Below are 19,185 nucleotides of genomic sequence, written 5' to 3'. Positions count from 1 at the left end.
TTTGGGGTTAGTAGATGAAAACTATTACATTTAGAATGGATAAACAACATGGTCCTAATGCATAGGACACGGACTATATATCCAATCTCCTAGGATAAACCATAATGGAAAAGAATATAAAAAAGAATGTATATATGTGTATAACTGAGTCACTTTGCTGTACAGCAGAAATTAGCACAACACTGTAAATCAACTATACTTTAATATTAAAAAATAAAAAATTAAAGTTGTAAATACTAACAAGTTGGCAATGCAAGAAGGCAGAAATACTTCATCAAGATCCTCATTTCTAATGCTACTACTTAATAAAAGTAATTTTAAAAAGAAGGTAACAATTGTTAAAAAAAAAATGGGTTGACATATTTTAAGGATTTTTCCAAACTGTAAGATAGTATTAAAAAGAAAAACAAAAAAAGCCAAAAAAAAACAAAAAAAAAGGACACCAAACATCCTTAGAAATGTTCCCTAAGAAGTCCCATGGTGCTAAACATCCTCAAAACACACAGTGAATCTGAAAATAACTTTGTGACAAATACCAAAAGTCAAACATCCTTTAGATCCGGTAACCCCATTTTTGGAAATTTATCCTAAGAAAGTAATTCCCACTAAATAATGACCTGAAGAATTGAGATGTTCTTTTTAACACTATTCATAAAACTAGATATGAGTAGAAATCATTTAAATGTCCAATCAATAGAAAATGATTAAATCTGAGCAACCTACTATATTTACACATGGACAACAGCACAGCAAAAACTCATGGTAACAAAAATCACTGTATTATGGTTACAGGAGTTTTCCTCAAAATCTCCTATAATGTTACCATAAAGCTTTAGTAAATTTTTAACTGCAGGGCTAAAGAGATAATATGTAATAGTAAGTTTCTGTGTAAATAGTTGCTTCAGGGCTCTGTTTAGCCAATTTATATTGTCACATAAATGCTGAGTTAATACACAGGTATAACATTAACCATACAGAAACTACATTAGTATACTATGTCTATAATTATGTATCAAAACATAAACCATGGTGCTATGTTCATCCTGCAAATAAGATTTCACTTACATAACTGTGATGTCACTTTTCAAAGAGAGTGTGATTATTTGTATTCATTCATATATTGTTTTGTATGTGTTCTTAAATCACTGAAACGTTGATCATTGTCAAAAAGATGATCTTTAACCATTGAAACTTCCTAAAGGATAATCATTCTCTAGTTTGGTAATTCAAAATGTCCAAAATGTTAAAAAAAACAACAACAACAGGTAATTAAAGTATTCCTAATGTATAAGCAATAAGATATGGTCAAATGATCAATATAGCCTGAATTATAGTTTTCAAAACTTTGAATTCTGTTTCCCATAGGTAGAGAAACTCAAATGCAGAAAAAGAGATTCTAATAAGCAACTGGCTCTAAAACTGAAATAAGAAGTATGCTCTCTTATTAACTAAGTCAATACTGACTGCTTCTTTTAGAAGTTCTCTAAAAGCTAATAAATGCAGAAGGAATGATCAAATTAGAAAAGTTACCAATCTGCTACCTTCGAGAGATAATGGATTTCGGCAACAGATAACCATAGATGCTAAAACCTTGAAAATTTAAAGATGATGGACAGATAAGGCTGACAACACCTGAACTTCTTGATCATTCTTAACATCTCTGGAAGTTAGACAACTAAGTTTTCTGTGCTTCTTCTAATATTATGCAACAGAAAATATAAAGTCCCACATAAAAAGTCTCATGCTGAAAAAAGAAATATGAAAGAGGGAAGAAAAAACAAATCTGAAGCTAATCATATCTCTTTATCTAAATATCAGTTTATCAGAAATATGGGGAAAGTGGAATATTACATGATGCCAAAAGGAAGAAAAGAGCCAAATACAGAATACTGAAACTTCTGTAGGCCAAATGATCCAGTTTCTTATACAGTATGAGGAAAAACACAATTTAAAGTGTTGTTCCAGATAAAAAAATGATTCAAGAGACATTTCAATCAAATACAATGTGTGGATCTTGTCTGGAGCCAATTTGAACACACCAATTACAAAAAGACAGTTTTGAGACAAGTGAAAGAAATCTGAAGATGAACTGGGTATTTTATATCAAGGAAGTATTAATTCTGCTATATGAGATAATAGTATTGTGGTTTAAAAAAAAAGTCCTTCTCTGTTAGTGGTGCATACTGAAGTATACATAGTTAAACTGATGTGAGGATATGCTTCAAAAATCTTTAGGGCTTCCCTGGTGGCGCAGTGGTTCAGAGTCCGCCTGCCGATGCAGGGGACACAGGTTCGTGCCCCGGTCCGGGAAGATCCCACATGCCGCAGAGCGGCTGGGCCCGTGAGCCATGGCCACTGAGCCTGCGCATCCGGAGCCTGTGCTCCGCAAGAGAGGCCACTACAGTGAGAGGCCCGCGTACCGCCAAAAAAAAAAAAAAATCTTTAAAACTATGGGATACGTGAAACAAGACTGGCAAAACTCTGAACACTGCTGAAGCTGAGTAATGGCCACCTGAGATTATTATACTATTCTCCCTACTACTGTACATATTTTTGTATTTCCCTACTAAAAAGTTTTTTTTTTTAAGTTCCCCAAGCCTTTTATCTTACATATACTGTCCTATATAAAATAGGTAACTATAAGAATGGTATACTTCCTCCCAACTCAGGAAGACGTCCTCGCCATCTATTTCTAAGCCTCTATCTGGGGAATCTCTCTTAACCCTTACTTCTTAATTTCAACACAGTCCTCAAGGCTCACTTCAGGTACTCCTTAAGGAGCACTTTTGTGACTGCTTCAACTCGTAATTTTATAAATTCTAGATTCCTACAGCACTTATTTGCTGTACTGTTAATTTATTACTTTTCATGTAATATTTTCATATGCTGTCAATCATCTTCCCATATGCATTTATTATTTTCTCTCCCAAACTCCATCAAAATTAACAAGTTTTATCCAGTAGGAAGAACATGGAATTGGGACTTATATGTCTAATGCTGGCCATTAAAGGGGTACAGGTACAGTATGCACCTTTCTGAACCTGAGTTTTTTATTTGTAAAGTGGGGATAAATATACCTGCTTCACCCTCTCTCCAGAAATATGGATGAAACTCAAATGACACAGAGGATGTGAAAATGTATTTTTCTCAACTGTAATGTATTATAAATGTGTAACATACTCAGGTATTCAGAAATGCCTCTCTAACTATGAATATTCAGACTGAAGTTGCTTTTAAATTATTTTAAAACCTTAACTCCACAATAATTCAATTCCAGTAAAGTTCTAAGTGTAAGTTTAACTAGACCTATTTTAAATAAATCACTAAAGTTGCAAGGTACCAAAACCTTATTGATATTTAAATCACTTAGTAAATATTTATTGAGCTCTAAATATGTGCTAAAGTCCTTATAAAGTTTATTCTTATTTATTTATTTTATAAATTTATTTATTTTATTTTTATTTTTGGTTGTGTTGGGTCTTTGCTGCTGCTCCCGGGCTTTCTCTACTTGCTGCGAGCGGGGGCCACTCTTTGTCGCGGTGCGCGGGCTTCTCATTGCGGTGGCTTCTCTTGTTGCAAAGCACGGGCTCTAGGCACGCGGGCTTCAGTAGTTGCAGCATGCGGGCTTCAGTAGTTGCAGCATGCGGGTTCTGTAGTTGTGGCTCGCGGGCTCTAGAGTGCAGGCTCAGTAGTTGTGGCGCACAGGCTTACCTGCTCCGCAGAATGCGGGATCTTCCCGGACCAGGGATCGAACACAGGTCCCTTCATTGGCAGGCAGATTCTTAACCACTGCGCCACCAGGGAAGCCCCATAAAGTTTATTTTTAAAGTATAGTCCCATAACTCCCTAAATTAGGTTGAAATAAGTGCCTTTGCTATCCTTTTGTAAAGCAGATTTTTAATACATATTTTCTTAGAGTTGAGTCCATATATACCACTGAGTTCTTTACATAGCAAAAGACTAAACTTTATACCAAGAAATGTAATCAGTAATCATGAACATGTAATACTGATATAATAAAGTTTTAAAATTCTAGGTCGGTGGTTCAGAACATTAACCAGGAAAATGTTTTATTGCTACACTGTGTGTGTGTGTGTATATATATATATATATATATACACATATGTATTACTAATCCAACATGAACACACAAAGCAATATACGTACATCACTTTTCCATACTTACTTTCCTTATCTCTTTTAATGACATTATACACTCCAGGAGGCAAGGACCAATTACTATAGTAAAGGTTATTTACCACAAACAAAATAGGAAATAGAAAATGGTATAACTACAGAATGAGATTAATGTTCTAGTTTTAATTCCAATCACTGCTTAAAACATTCCTCATTTCAACACAAAAGCTAATAAGCAAGGAATCACTATCACTGGCAGCAGAGATTTTTTTAATGTTTAGACTGTTTTAAAATGAATATTTCTAAAGTTTTTGGTTTAAAAGGTTTGGTACGTTAAGGCTTAAGCATGTCAATGAAAAATGAAGCTAATTTTGGTGGAACACTTAATACAGTATACATATGTAAGGTTTATGTAGATTAACACAATCTGATACAATGTATTAGATACATTTTTCACACAATCTAATATCCAACATGTTGGGACTTCCCTGGCAATCCAGCGGTTAAGACTCCGTGCTTCCAATGCAGGGAATGCAGGTTCGATTCCTGGTCAAGGAACTAAGATACCATATGCCATGGGGTGTGGCCAAAAAAAAAAAAAAAGAAAAGAAAAGAATATCCAACATGTTAAACCAAGGAGCAGTATGTGAGCTCCTTAAAGAGAAGTGACTATTTTATTCAAAAATTTTTTATGGGAATATTTTATTTGATTCCTCTCTTTAAACTCTTAAAGGCACCCCTTAGTTTTTATGTTTTAATGTTAAGTGACTAAGAACCTATCCATACAGATAGGTTCACTCCTACCTCCACTGAACTATCATATTTCCCAATACACAGGTCTCAAACTTATGAACAATCTTCATAACATGCCCCTTAAGCCCTGGTGACGACTTATTTCTTCAATAATATGTGGCAGACAGAAAGGCAGGGTACGACAGCCATGAGTATAATATATCCTGTACAAAGAGATGATAATCTCATGATGATCATCACTTTGCTGGACTCTCCTGACATACTTTACTATACAAAGTCAAGAAATGATCTTATCTTAGTATTGATATTTCTGTCCCTGCTTATAATAAAGCATTTGCCATTTTCTGCTGACTCACAGTCCTCTCAAATCTATATCTTATCACCCTTAACATAAGCTTTCAGTACATGAAAGAATGAATCTGGAGATATCATTATACAGTCCCTATTCCAAAGAAGTCACACAGACATTAAAACAGAGCAACCCTAATAATGCTGGAGGAGGACACCACAGTTTAGACCACTCCATCCAGAAAGTTTATTCCTATACTTTGTTTCCATCTATGATAAATAGATGATAAATCTATTGATCTATAGATCTATAAATCTATTGATCTATAAATCTATGATAAATCCCACTTACAGAATTTTTCTGGGTTTTTCTTGTGTGTATTTACCTTACAATCAAAGGAGCACACAAACCGTAATTCAACAAATAGTTCTATGATGATGTTCAATATGTAAAGTAACTTGTTAGATTCTAGACAGGATAGAAAGATATATAAAACCTACTCACACCCCTCTCCTCAGAGTTTCTGATCGTGGAAGGAATGGCAGGGTTAGCAAAAAGAGACAGGTATACAAAAACCCCTATACAAGGCAAAAATAGGGTAATGCCCTAAGAAAGATATGAGTAAATGCTTAAAAAAAACTCTTTCCTCTTATGCATGAGACCTTGATCTTTGGTCAACTTTCTGCCTCTGATCCCCTGCAAACCTGATAGCTAATTTGCTATACTGCTAGGTACATTAATAAAAATGATCCTTGGTTGGTAAATTAATTTTATCTGGACTGGGAAAATTATAAATACTTGATGAGGATGCCACAGATGTGAACTTCCCCAAGATGCAGTGACTCCTGGAAGGGAACCTGGAAGTTCTCCCTATGGTTGTTACAAGAAATATTGGCTTCTGAGGTGCATGGGGCTTCTAAATTAGGGAACACCCTCACATCTGCCCAATGTGGATCTTAAGTCCTTGTCCCTGACCAGTCACCTGACAACCCAAGAAAGTAACTCCTGGATGGCTGACTGTACTCTTTCATAGACACACAGAGAGGAACACTTGATGCTAACCTCCGATAAGCTATGGTTCCTATCCTATTTACCATGTAGACTAATGCCAAGTATGGCCTACGACAGTCTTGTAAGTCTGAATGTTTAGTTGAACTTAAAAAGACCTCCTTGTAGGAGCTGCAAAAGGTCAACGCTCTAGGCTCTAGATTCTGCAGGGTTCAAGAGAAAGACATATCTACCTGAGTAATAGGAAAGATAAGGAGTGACATCATGAGGTTTCATTAGATGTGAGAATGCTTCTGAAAGATATGCAGGAATTTCAACATTTGAATGTTAAACGAGGTAAATCTTCTATTGAAAAAATGTAATTTAAAAAAAAGCAGTAATGATGGGGCTTCTCTGGTGGCGCAGTGGTTGAGAGTCCGCCTGCCGATGCAGGGAACATGGGTTCATGCCCCGGTCCGGGAGGATCCCGCGTGCCGTGGAGCGGCTGGGCCTGTGAGCCATGGACACTGAGCCTGCGCGTCCGGAGCCTGTGATCCGCAGCGCGAGGGGCCACAGCAGTGAGAGGCCGGTGTACCACAAAAAAAAAAAAAAAAAAAAAAAAAAGCAGTAATGATGGAGAAAGAAAATATCTCATGCATATGCAAAAGGTAGGAAAAATGGCCTGTAGAATCTTTAAGGAGTATGGAGAGGTCAGTCAGACTTCAAGACAGTGTTTATTTATTTAGCTGTTTCTCAAAATCAAATATACAAATCCCCATAATAGAAGGAGGGGGATTTTTCTTTGTAGATTTGGATTTAGAAAAAGATTACATTAAATTAGATCTTTAAGTGATCTGTGTACCAACACCATCGAACACAAATTCAAGCCCTTGCATTTGAAATCTCATGGCAATATTTGGTATTAAGTGGTAGTCAACTGGAATAATTCTAAACATACTCTTTTTACCTATCTCAAAATTAATATAGTAAAATATTAAAATTTCAGAGAGCTCACAGAGCTGCCTAGGGATTATAACCACAGACCACAGTTTGAATAGCACTGATTAAACAAATACTGAGGGCCTAATGTTTGCCAGGGACTATGAGAGTTATAAAGATAAGACACTGTCTCTGCCTTCAAGGAACTTATGATAATACAGTTTTCACTCATTCAATAAACATCTGAGCACACACTAAGTAGAAGAGACTGAGATGCTGGAAATCAAAAAATAAAGAAGTAACAGCGGCCCTTCTCAAGAAACTGATGTATGGGGAAGACAAACAAGTACATCAATGATTACAATAGTGCTATAAGAGGCACACACAGGGGCCATTCATAATAATTCATAATAGTTTAAGTAAGTTTTAAAGAATAAGTTAACAAGCCCAAGAAATACAGGTGGAAGAGATGGAGAAGATATTCCAGACAGAAGGCGCACAGGGAATCAGAGATATCAACAGCAAGAAGTGTTTAAGCATGTTTCTCTAAGCATGATCAACAGACCACCAGCACCACAATCATCAGTAGTGCATGTTACAATTTCTTACAACTCTACTTAACCAAATGAATCAAACATTTTTAAGATCAGGCTCACAAATCTATATTGTAATAAGCACCTCAATCTACATTCACTGTAGTTTAGGAAGCACAGATTAAAAAGAACTGCTAAAATTCAGAGCAGAAAGAGTTAAAGGCATAGAGAAGGGGCCAGAGATGAGGGCAGATAAGTCAGGCAAGGAACAGTTCAAGAAGTACCTTGGGTATCCAGCTAAGGAATATGATCTTTATCCTGAAAAACTATACAGAGCCACTAATGGTTTGTTTCTCCCACAGGAAAGATCAGAGCAGCAGCATGGCAAAATAAAGCTGAGGGCTTCAAATGTGAGGTGGAGCAATCTGTGAATAATTCTCCCAGATTCAGTAGGTTTAGAAGCTCTGAACCTGATGAGAACATGTAAAAAGTGCTACCTCTCCAAAACTCCTCCTTACTGGTTAGTTACCTTTGCTCAGTTCTTTGCTTCACTGAAAAACACGTAGTACCCCGTCTAGTTTCAAAGTGATCCTCATGAGTGTAGGGTGCCCAGGGTCCAAACTGGTAACCTTTTTATTGAAGAAAGGGATATGAAACTATGCAACTTGCTATTGTAACTAATAATTCTGCAATTTTATTCTTGAATTCCTTCAATACTAAGTACAGGACCAACCCACCTTGATGATTTACCTACATTAATTTTTTATTAGGTACAGAACACAGGGCACATTAACCACTGTTAGATTCATTTGAAACTTAGCTACTTTCAATGACAATGTGGAAATAAATGACTTTAAAATATTTTATTACTGAAAGAAGACTTAACTCTTGATAATCCCTGGATCTATGAATTACACCACCAACAAGAAGTTTCCATTAATTCTCTAGCAGTCTTCCTTCTTATAATGTGTTTTTAAAACCCTACTAAACTTGGTGTCATTTGCCAAATACGCATCAAATTATCTTTTCATCCACTTAATTTCTAGTTGTTACATGTCATGCCAAACTTCTTTCAGTCGACTTTTCCGTTTAGGACAGTTCTGAATTCTGAAGGAAACTTTCTACTTGGCTGTTTAGCCACACAAAGCTCGAGTCAGCTTCAAGGGCCTGGTTTTGATCTACAGCACATTACTAAAAAGCTTCCAAAAAGAGACCTTTACATACACTCTAAAGTTGAGAAAATACAATTACATTTTAAACTCCTACTCTTAACCATATGATCTGGGAATTTAAGCCTTCCTCGGTTAAAGACAATATGATTTAAAATTTCCTAGTTAAAATACCATAACTGGTTAAAAATCTTATATTCTATCATGGTGAGTACTCAATCACTCAAATAATGTAGTAAATTTCAGTTTCCCTCTTGTCACTATTTTAATTCTGCTAGTTTCCTAATGCCTTTTTAGTATTTTCCACCTTCCTGAAATAGGCACTAACCAGAACTGTTACTTTAAAGAACTACAGCATTTAACTCATTGAAATCAGACTAGCTGTTTAAAGACTTTTTTTTTTTTTTTTACATATAAGGGACATTTTGTTCAGTTCTATAGTCCCGTATATCTATCTACCACAAAGAGGCTGTAAAAAATTTGTAGCTTTAGTTCTACCTCTCCTAAACAAATGAAGTAGAATTAGCTAAGATATGAGCACAATCATTTGTGTATAATAAGCTTTGGGGTTAACCAAGAGACCTTCAAGCCATATGATTCATGACTTACTACTGTCTGCTTCCAAACTTTTTCATCCTCCCAGACACTTTGTACTCATTAAACCTCTTACCTTCTCCAGGCCCAAGCACCTGGTAACCTCTATTTTACCGTCTGTCTCTATTAGCCCATTCTAGACACTTTATATAAATGGAATTATAAAATATTTATCCTTTTGTGTCTGGCTTACTTAGTGTAATGTTTTCAGGGTTCATCCATTTGTAGCATGTTTCAGAATTCTGTTCCTTTTTATGGCTGAATAATATTCCACTGTATAGATGTACCACATTTTGTTTATCCGTTCATCTGTTGATGGACACTTGGGATGTTTCCACCTTTTGGCTATTATGACTAATGCTGTTGTGAATATTGGCATTCAAGTACCTGTTTTGAGCCCTTGATTTCAGTTCTTTTGGGTATATACTTAGGAGTAGAATTCCTGGGTCATAAGGTAATTCTATGTTTAACGTTTTGAGAAACCACCAAACTGTTTTCCATCTGGTTTTCTTTTCATGCCTTAATCTCCTTTTTAAATGTTTCTTCTCCTGTTTCTTAAATATTTTTGTTTTCTAGGTGTCTACACTTTGTAAACTGTACTGGAGGTTTCCATCCACTAGTACTGTAGCTTTCACCATTTCCTAAGTGTTCATGACTTCCAAATCAGCCTTAACCTAATTCTATCTCATTAGCTCCACCCAAATAGCTCTCCACATTACTAGACCTCTTAATTTAGATGTGTCATTACTATAAAGTACATGTTTGTTGTAGAAAATCCTTTCTCACGTCCCAGATTTTGGAATTTAAAATTAAATTTAGAGCTGGGGCCAGCAAACCTTTTCTGTAAAGGACCAGAAAGTAAATATATTTAAGGCTTGGAACAACACGGTTTCTGTTGCAACTACTCAGCTCTGTTGTACCTGGAAAGCCAGAAAACATATTTAAATAATTGGGCATGACTTTTTAAAATAAACTTATTTATTTATTTTTTATTTTTGGCTGCAATGGGTCTTTGTTGCGTGCAGGCTTTCTCTAGTTGCAGTGAGTGGGGGGCTACTCTTCGTTGCATTGTGCGGGCCTCTCATAGCAGTGGCTTCTCTTGTTGCACAGCACAGGCTCTAGGCATGCGGACTTCAGTAGTTGTGGTGCGTGGGCTCAGTAGATGTGGCCTGTGGGCTCTAGAGCACAGGCTAAGTAGTTGTGGCACATGGGCATAGTTGCTCCACAGCATGTGGGATCTTCCAAGACCAGGGCTCAAACTCGTGTCCCCTGCATTGGCAGGCAGATTCTTAACCACTGCGCCACCAGGGAAGTCCGTGACTGAGTTTTTTTTTTTTTTAATTAATTAATTAATTTATGCAGATTCTTAACCACTGCGCCACCAGGGAAGTCCATGACTGAGTTTTGTTTGTTTGTTTATTTATGACTGCACTGGGTCTTTGTTGCTGTGCACAGGCTTCTCATTGTGGTGGCTTCTCCTGTGGCGGAGCAGAGCCTCCAGGCACACAGGCTTCAGTAGTTGTGGCTTGCTGGCTTCAGTTGTTGTGGTTCGCGGGCTCTAGAGTGCAGGCTCAGTAGTTGTGGCGCACGGGCTTAGCTGCTCTGCGGCATGTGGGATCTTCCTGGACGAGGGATCGAACCCGTGTCCCCTGCATTGGCCGGTGGATTCTTAAGCACTGCGCCACCAGAGAAGCCCCATGACTGAGTTTTAATAAAACTTTATTCTCAAAAGTCAGGCAGCAGGCTGGATTTGGCTCAGGGATCCTTCTTTGCCAACTGCTTGTTTAGAGAGAGCAAATTCTGGGAAAGAACTGACTGTAATAAAGAGTACCCTTTTTCTCTAATTTCAATGGCTTAAGCAAGTACTACTAGTTCAGTGGTATAACTTTCTTTGAAAATGTAACAAGAACTCAACAGGAATTTCTTATTCCTATTCTTCCACTTGCCCTCTGGTTCTCATCCCTTCTCACCTTTTCAAGATCTTTACACTTTACTCTTGCCTGCAGTTATTATCCCATGTCTCCTGTATCTTCAGTCTCCCTCTATGTTAGATCATTCCTGTCTTATTTATTATTCCATTTAAAACGCCTGCCCCCTTTTACTTATCTTTCCATTTCTCTGTTCCTCTTTAGAGAAAACTCCTTGAAAGAGTTGTTTGTGCTCAATATCAGGTTGCACAACAGCACTTTAACTACCCATGTTGTCAAACCAATTGGTAATCGTAATTTATATACACTTTTCAGCATTTGATGTAAATAAACATTCCCTTCTCCTAAAAAGATTTATTAACTCTGCCAGCTTTCTGGGTACCACACTTAACTGGCCACTCTTTCTCAGTTTTTGCTTGATCTTCTGCCCACAAATGTTTTCTTTTTTCCCCAGGATCATCTTTTTCTTTAAACAACTCTATCTCCATCCAGTTGCTTAATCCAAAACCCTAACGTGTCATTCTTGATCACTCCTTTGCCCTCACCCTCCACACTAATGCTATGGTCGATCCTGTATCTCCTTCCAATATACATTTAGAATCAGTACACCTCTCTCTATTTCTACCATTTTCCTAGTCCAAGCCCTTGCCATCTCTTGCCTGGATACTGTGGTAACACTGTGAATGTACTTCATGTACTTTATGCCACCAACCTGTAAACTTAAAAACAGTTAAAATGGTAAGTTTTATGTTATGTATATTTTACTACAATTTGAGAAAAAGAAAGAAAGAAAGAAAATCACAAAAGGATAGTTTCACTGAAGCCAAAGGTACAGAGAATCAATAGCATCAAATCCTGCTGAGAGAGCAAGCAATATGAGGCCTGAAAACCATGCATTAGCTTCAGTATGCCAGTAGCATGGTCAAAGTAAAAGCTGATTCGTATGGAGCAAGTGGAAGAATTAAAACAAGGGTGAACGATGCAAAGATTCAAGCATCTGAATGGGCCTACAATTTCGACAGTGTACAAGGAATTACAGGAATGAGAGGCACAGATAATACTGACAAAAGGTCAAGACTTAATCTGAATTAGCCACTCTCAGAACCTACCTCTGACCCCATGAGGTGATACTGGGGTCTTGGAAAAGGTAAAAGGCTGTTGCTAAGACTTGGTTAGTAGAGCAGATAGAACAAAGATATAGTAGGGCTCGTCTGCATATGGCCCCAAGGGAGTTTCAGGATATGGTTTCTTTCCCTCAGATTGGAAGTAGTTTTGTTCTGGCCTAGAATTGGTGGTAGTAGATCTGCTCCTGCTGAGTCTAGACAGGCATAATGTGGAGGGCAGTTCCTGGACCCCCAGACAATGCTGTCATGAAGCTAGGGGTTGAGAATCAGCTGCTGAGTCCTGCTTGGTGTGGCACAGAGTGCAGTAGGACAGCTACTGTTCAGGGAAACAGAGTATCTGCTGCTCTAAAGTGATGTTCAGGCACTGTTCTAGAAGGTATTTTAAACATCACATTGTCCAACCTCCAGTTTTACAGACGGGGAGATGACTGATTTAAGGGCCACAAACTCTAGATCCAAGCCCTAATTTATTATTAAGTCATTGTGTATCCATGGGACATGCCACATAATCACTCTGGGTCTCAGTTTCCACATTTATAAAATGAAGTCTTAATTCTAAGTCACATGGCATTATAATAGCAAAGAAAATACTAAAGCCCATATCTCTTATGTTGGTCTAGTACTTTTCCCACCGAATTGCATTATCCCCACTATTCCTGTGAAATTTACCAGAATGCTATTTATGCCTATGGATTAATGATCTAATGAGGTAAACAGCTTTATACCTCATTTCTGTATTACAAAACAGTACTATGTGTCTTTTTTTTTTTTTTTTGTCATTTTATTAGAGTTACACAAAGCCTGGTTTCTGGTAATTCTGAATCTATGTCACCTTAATTGTCATCACTTCACAAACTTTACAAATATGGAGAACAATTTTGGTCATTAAAGTTGAAATTATTTATGTAATATCTGCATTCTTAAAAATGAAAATAGGCTATTTTCAAATATGTTACAGTTCTAGATTATTGTTGAAAACTCAGAAAGCAGGACAACTACCATTTTGTTTACAGTAATCTAACTGATGTTGCCACATTTCCTGGAACCACTTTACAAATTTAAAACCTTGTTTATATCAAAATATCCTTATTCTTTAAAAAGCCATCAAAAATCATCATTCATTATACATTTTAGTGCAGACGTTTAAGTAGTCAGGTGAACTGAAGATGTAAAAAGAGAGAAAAGCCAATCATTAAGAGAGGCATTTACAGAAAAAGAACAGGTTAGAACGACTGATCAAAATAAGCTCTGGGGGACTTCCCTGGTAGTGCAGTGGTTGGGAATCCACCTGCCAATGCAGGGCACATGGGTTCGGGCCCTGGTCCGGGGGGATCCCGCATGCCACGGAGCGGCTGGGTTCATGCACCACAACTACTGAGCCTGTGCTCTAGAGCCCACGAGCCACAACTACTGAAGCCTGCATGCCTAGAGCCCGGGCTCCGCAACGAGAGAAGCCACCGCAGTGAGAGGCCTGTGTACCGCAGCGAGGAGTGGCGCCCGCCAGCTGCAACTAGAGAAAGCCCATGTGCAGCAACGAAGACCCCATGCAGACATAAATAAATAAATAAATAAATAAATGAATAAAAAAATAAATAAATAAGCTCTGATTCCTCCTGAAATTGGACTTTTATGACTTCCTTCTTCCTCATCAAAAATTTAATTTCTTCCCTGTATAAACCTACAAAATATAGTTGGATTTTAATGAGACGCTTATACCACTGTTTTAGGTGAAACCTCTAATTTTCCTTTTAATGTTTAAAACATTCAATAATGGACACTTGGGTATCAGTAACTGCACATGGATAGACTAGCTCCCTAATTGTTACAGTAATGAATGTGAAAGATCTCCATGAGTTCTCAAGTATGCTCCTTCAGATCTGTGATCAAAACATGTCTATCGTTCTTGTTATAACTTATTACTTTTTAAAGATACATTAAAATTACACAAACTACAATAGTATACAAGAAATGTTTTTAAATGGAGAGGTTTGGTGTGACAATTGCCCTCAGTTTATCACATGTGGCATTTTACTTCATTTAACTCATCTGTTAAGAAAACTTAGCTCTTTGGATCTATGTGGCAAAATGGATCTGGAGCCAAGCAGCCTTGGGTTTAACTCTCTTATTTTTTATTAACTATGGCCTTAGTTAATTAAGTCTGTTATCTCCTTGAGCTGCATTTCTTTTGCAAAATGGGAATAATACCTGCCCAACTTTTTGCTGGGGTTATGAAGAGGTATTACACACTACATTACAGACAACTCTATGAACGCAGTGAGCTCTGTAATCAGTATCACAAGTGGGGAAAAAAATTAGAGAAAAAATGTGTTTATTATTACGTATAAAGCAAATGAGAAATTCAACGTCATTCTAAGAACCGTTCTAAACGATGCTAAGACAGTACTTTAAAATAGGCTTTTGAATATTAAAACAAAATCACATTTAAATGAAAGCACTTCCAAATTAGGATAAGCAAATCAACACTTTAAGAGCAGCAGAAAGTATTAGCTTCTTGATAGTAGATTAAGTGTAAAGAAATCATAAGCAGAAATGTTAAGTACTAGTGGAACATGAACACGTAAAAAGCTATTGAAAACATTTCATTATACACAAAACATTTTAGTATCTTCAATTACAGAAATTCAGACTAAAAGCAACCAAACACTTCAACAAATTAATCAATTCTGTCAGCAGGTGGCTCTAGTGACACTGAAATAACTAGTATCAAATACTATAAGCAAAATATAGATAGTAAAAATGTACTGAATCTCAGAAATTTGGAGTTAAAAAGAGTCACATTAATACTTCAATCCAAATCCTGTTTTTCAAATGAAGACACAAAAGCCTACCATAATTAAGTGGCTTAAGTCTACCATAAGTAAGTCTACCATAATTATGTTAGTGGCAAAACAAAACTGAAAACCCAGATATCTCTCTTTAGTACTCTCAAGTCAACAAAGAGGCATTTACTGTATTGCCAGGCATAGTACTAAAAGCCCTCCTTCAAAATAATTCACCTATAACTTAGATATGTCACATTTACTAATTTGTCTACCTCATCCAAAAATACACATAATTATATAAAAGCTCATTATAAAGACTTCTAACGGAACATTTGGTAGTAATAATAATGTTAAAAGGAATACAATGTTAGCAATCATGTTCCCAGTCTCTGAGAGGAAAAAGTAATTTGGCTCTTCTTTTTTAAAAAGGCTAGGCAAGAATACATTTAACACTCCCCATTTATACCTCTTCCCACTTCCCATCTTCGCTTCTTTAACCAATTTAGTAATTCAGATGGAATATCAGACGTAAAATAGGTAAGAAGCAACAGAATAGGTCAATTTCTACCAATTAGGATAAAAAACACACAATTCTAATAAACGGCCGAACTCTGGCTCACTTTCCTATCTATCTAGTGGTAATGGAGTCTAGGTTTTCTTTCATATTTCTTATCTTTGAGCAGAGACCTGATGAGAATACCTTTGTTACATGCAGTCATATATTATACTGAATTTATTACTCCTAAAACTAAAGCTACTACTTACATGAACCATATATCAAAATAAATCAGTTGTTATATAAATCACTTTTTGTAACAGTATTAGAAAAGGAGCTATAATAGAAATAAGCCTAAAATCAACACATCAATAAGTTCTGCCTCTGCCACTTAACTGCTCTGTGACTTCAGTTTCCTCACCTATAATTTAAAAATAATATCTACACCTCATACTTACATCCTTACCTTTCTTATTCAGAAAGAAACAGATCATTATGATCTCAGTTAGAATTTTTATAACTAGCCTAGGCTTCATTGTTCTTTTCTCTTCTGAGAGCCTATACTTTGTTATTTGGTCTAGAACTTCTCTATCCAATACAGCAGCCTCTAGACATGTGCTACTGAACATCTGAAATGCGGCTAGTTTGAACTGAGAGGCACTGGATGTGTAAAACCAACTCTTGGCAGGAACAGATAAAAGCAAAATACAAGATCCCTAACTCTGCAGGAAAGGTAAAACAAACCCAAGATTTTTAAAAACTTAGTAATGAGAGGAAAAGAAATATGTAACAAAGAAGCTGGACTCGAAGAGTCTTACTTTAGAGACACAATAACCCAAGAGCAAACGTTACTGAGTATGAAAATACCAGACTAGAGCTTAGCAAACCCATTCTTCATAGATCCTGAACCAGACCTTCAATTTCCTATCTATAAAATGCTACAGATAGCATGAACTCTATCTAGATGAACTCAGACTTGATGAACATTAAGTGATCAAATAAATTCCCCTTTACAGCCTTAGAAGTGAGTATAAATTTGGTCTAGTACACTAATTCACTCAATTAGCAATCATCAAGTACCTCCTAAACTTTATATTAGTTTATTAGTGATATATTATAATTTAGCAGTACAATATTTAAAAAAATATAACATAGAATTAATAACATTATATAGCCACATGAGTGTAATAAAATGTAATTCTCTCTCTTTTTAAAAAACATTTTGAAATAATTATATAGCTTCACAGGATCCTGCATCAACCAACTATAGTATCTTCTGATTATGTATTTGAAATAAAAAGGAAGCAACTTGTTAATTACATCAACATTTCTTACGAAAACAGTTCCAAAAGCTTTATCTGTGGGAATGGGTGGTAGGGTGATATGATTTAAGGATCTTTTTAAGTTTCCAGGCTTTATATATTTATATATAGATAGAGAGAAAAGTTTTTAAGTTTGAAAATTAAAACACAAAAATTCTGATAGTTGTCGCATAATAGAAACTGGTACCAGCTATCCTTTCTGTGTCCACTGAGTAGAGGATACTATGCCCAAAGGACATATACTTGTATGTGGAATAGAAAAAAACTAATTTCCTAAAACAGAAATGTTCTTTAAAAAATAGTCATTCTGGGGCTTCCCTGGTGGCGCAGTGGTGGAGAGTCCGCCTGCCGATGCAGGGGACACGGGTTCGTGCCCCGGTCTGGGAAGATCCCACATGCCGCGGAGCGGCTGGGCCCGTGAGCCAGGGCCGCTAAGCCCGCGCGTCCGGAGCCTGTGCTCCGCAACAGGAGAGGCCACAACAGTGAGAGGCCCGCGTACCGCAAAAAAAAAAAAAAAAAAAAAAAAAAAAAAGTCATTCTGTAATTACCTACAAATTGATCATTTTCTCACAATAAAAATGGCCACATTTGTATTACGAAAGATTTGGCCCCACAATGTAAATCATACTTTTTCCATACATGCTCTATAAATGCATTTAATAAAGAACATAGGCAGAAAGCAATCCCCTACACTGCCCTCTTTCAATATATTATTCATTCTCTTTTAACTGTATAATTAATATGCAGCTTTCATTCTGTTTGTGAATTGCCTTACAGTACACATACTAAACATGCAAACAAGGCAAAGGCGTATCTCACATTGTATACTGGACTAATTCCTATCAGGTATATAAATAATATTTCATAAACTATATCTTGTATTCAGTGCTTAAGAGGCCAATTTAAAAAAAGACTGTCAAGGTGAATATTTTTAGGAAGCAAAGAATCTTTGATTATTACCAATAAATGCCTATAACTATCATCAGATATAGATTTGCATCTATCAGATGCTATACATTAAGAAAAACTAGTACTTTAGCCTGGGAACCTCTTGCCTGTCAAGCCCTGCTTCCAGGTTCTTTCCTTCCTGAGTAGTGTCACTACCTGGGCAGAATGAATGTCAATCAACTGTCATAAGAGTGCCATGTTTGGGAATCTATTACTTTACAACAAAAATAACTTAACGCATAGTGTAAAAAAATGGCTTTTAAAAATTGTATTTTAATAATCATATAATTAAATGGACTATGTAGCATATTATAGGAATACTAGAGAGCACCCCTGAGTCTTTCTCAATGGCAGAAGCAGGAGTGGTGAAAACACTTCTAGACCATTTGAAATGCCAGCAAAAGGAGAATATTAACTGCAATTTTTGTCCTCTCTACATACCAGTTTTAGGAGCTCAAAAATAAATAAATTTGTTTTTATTTTTTTTAACTTGAATTCAGCTTTCTGGTCAATGAGCGTCCCATTTAGCACAATACAACTACATATTGAATCCGAGAGCAAACGTATGCATCTTTCCATCCTTTAGATTCCAACACTGTCACATGAACCCCTTGCAATTTCCAAAAACAATCAATTTTCACAGCAATAACTTAGTGCTAATGTAGTGGTCTTTCAAGATCAAAATAAAATGAAATCTATCCACACAACTGCCAAGACCAAAGAGTTAGAGGCGAGGAAGAACCTTTCACTGAATCTCTCAGAAATGGCTCCCATAAAAGCAAAAAGTGGCAAAGTACACATCTAGAAGGAACTACTCCCTTTTTCTTATTTAAAAAATGGCCTGAATTTTATTTTTCAACTCAACTTTTAAAAAAATGAAGTAATTACTGTGTTTAAATGGATATTACAATTTTTTAAAGATTCAAATTTAAAACCAAATTAATTTTCCAATATAAACATGAAAGGTCTTACAATTTAAAAAAACAATAACCTGCTACCTTGACTCTTGATGTCAACAATTAGCAAATGGAAAAGACAAAAAAAATCCGAAAAAGATAGAGCATTTTGGCTCAAAAGTTATTTACAAAGTAATTTTAGTTAAAGGAATTTTTGCCTTTAAACTTCTGACATTTTATTTTAGCCAAGAGTCTAAAATGAGAAAAAATATAAATGCAAATCAAGC

At 36.3% G+C, this 19,185-nt stretch overlaps 1 protein-coding gene across 1 annotated transcript in view; it reads right to left on the bottom strand.

Annotated features, from left to right (window-relative positions):
* Positions 1–19,185, bottom strand: part of KMT2E (lysine methyltransferase 2E (inactive)) — a 98,582-nt gene that overhangs the window by 53,953 nt on the left and 25,444 nt on the right.

This window comes from Aethalodelphis obliquidens, unplaced genomic scaffold, assembly GCF_003676395.1.
Source record: "Aethalodelphis obliquidens isolate GAN/ISIS:26980383/991018 unplaced genomic scaffold, ASM367639v1 scaffold27, whole genome shotgun sequence".
In the NCBI taxonomy this organism is placed as follows: Eukaryota; Metazoa; Chordata; class Mammalia; order Artiodactyla; family Delphinidae; genus Aethalodelphis; species Aethalodelphis obliquidens.
The sequence above is the reverse complement of the archived record's forward strand: the minus strand, read 5'-3'. Positions and strand labels throughout refer to the sequence as shown.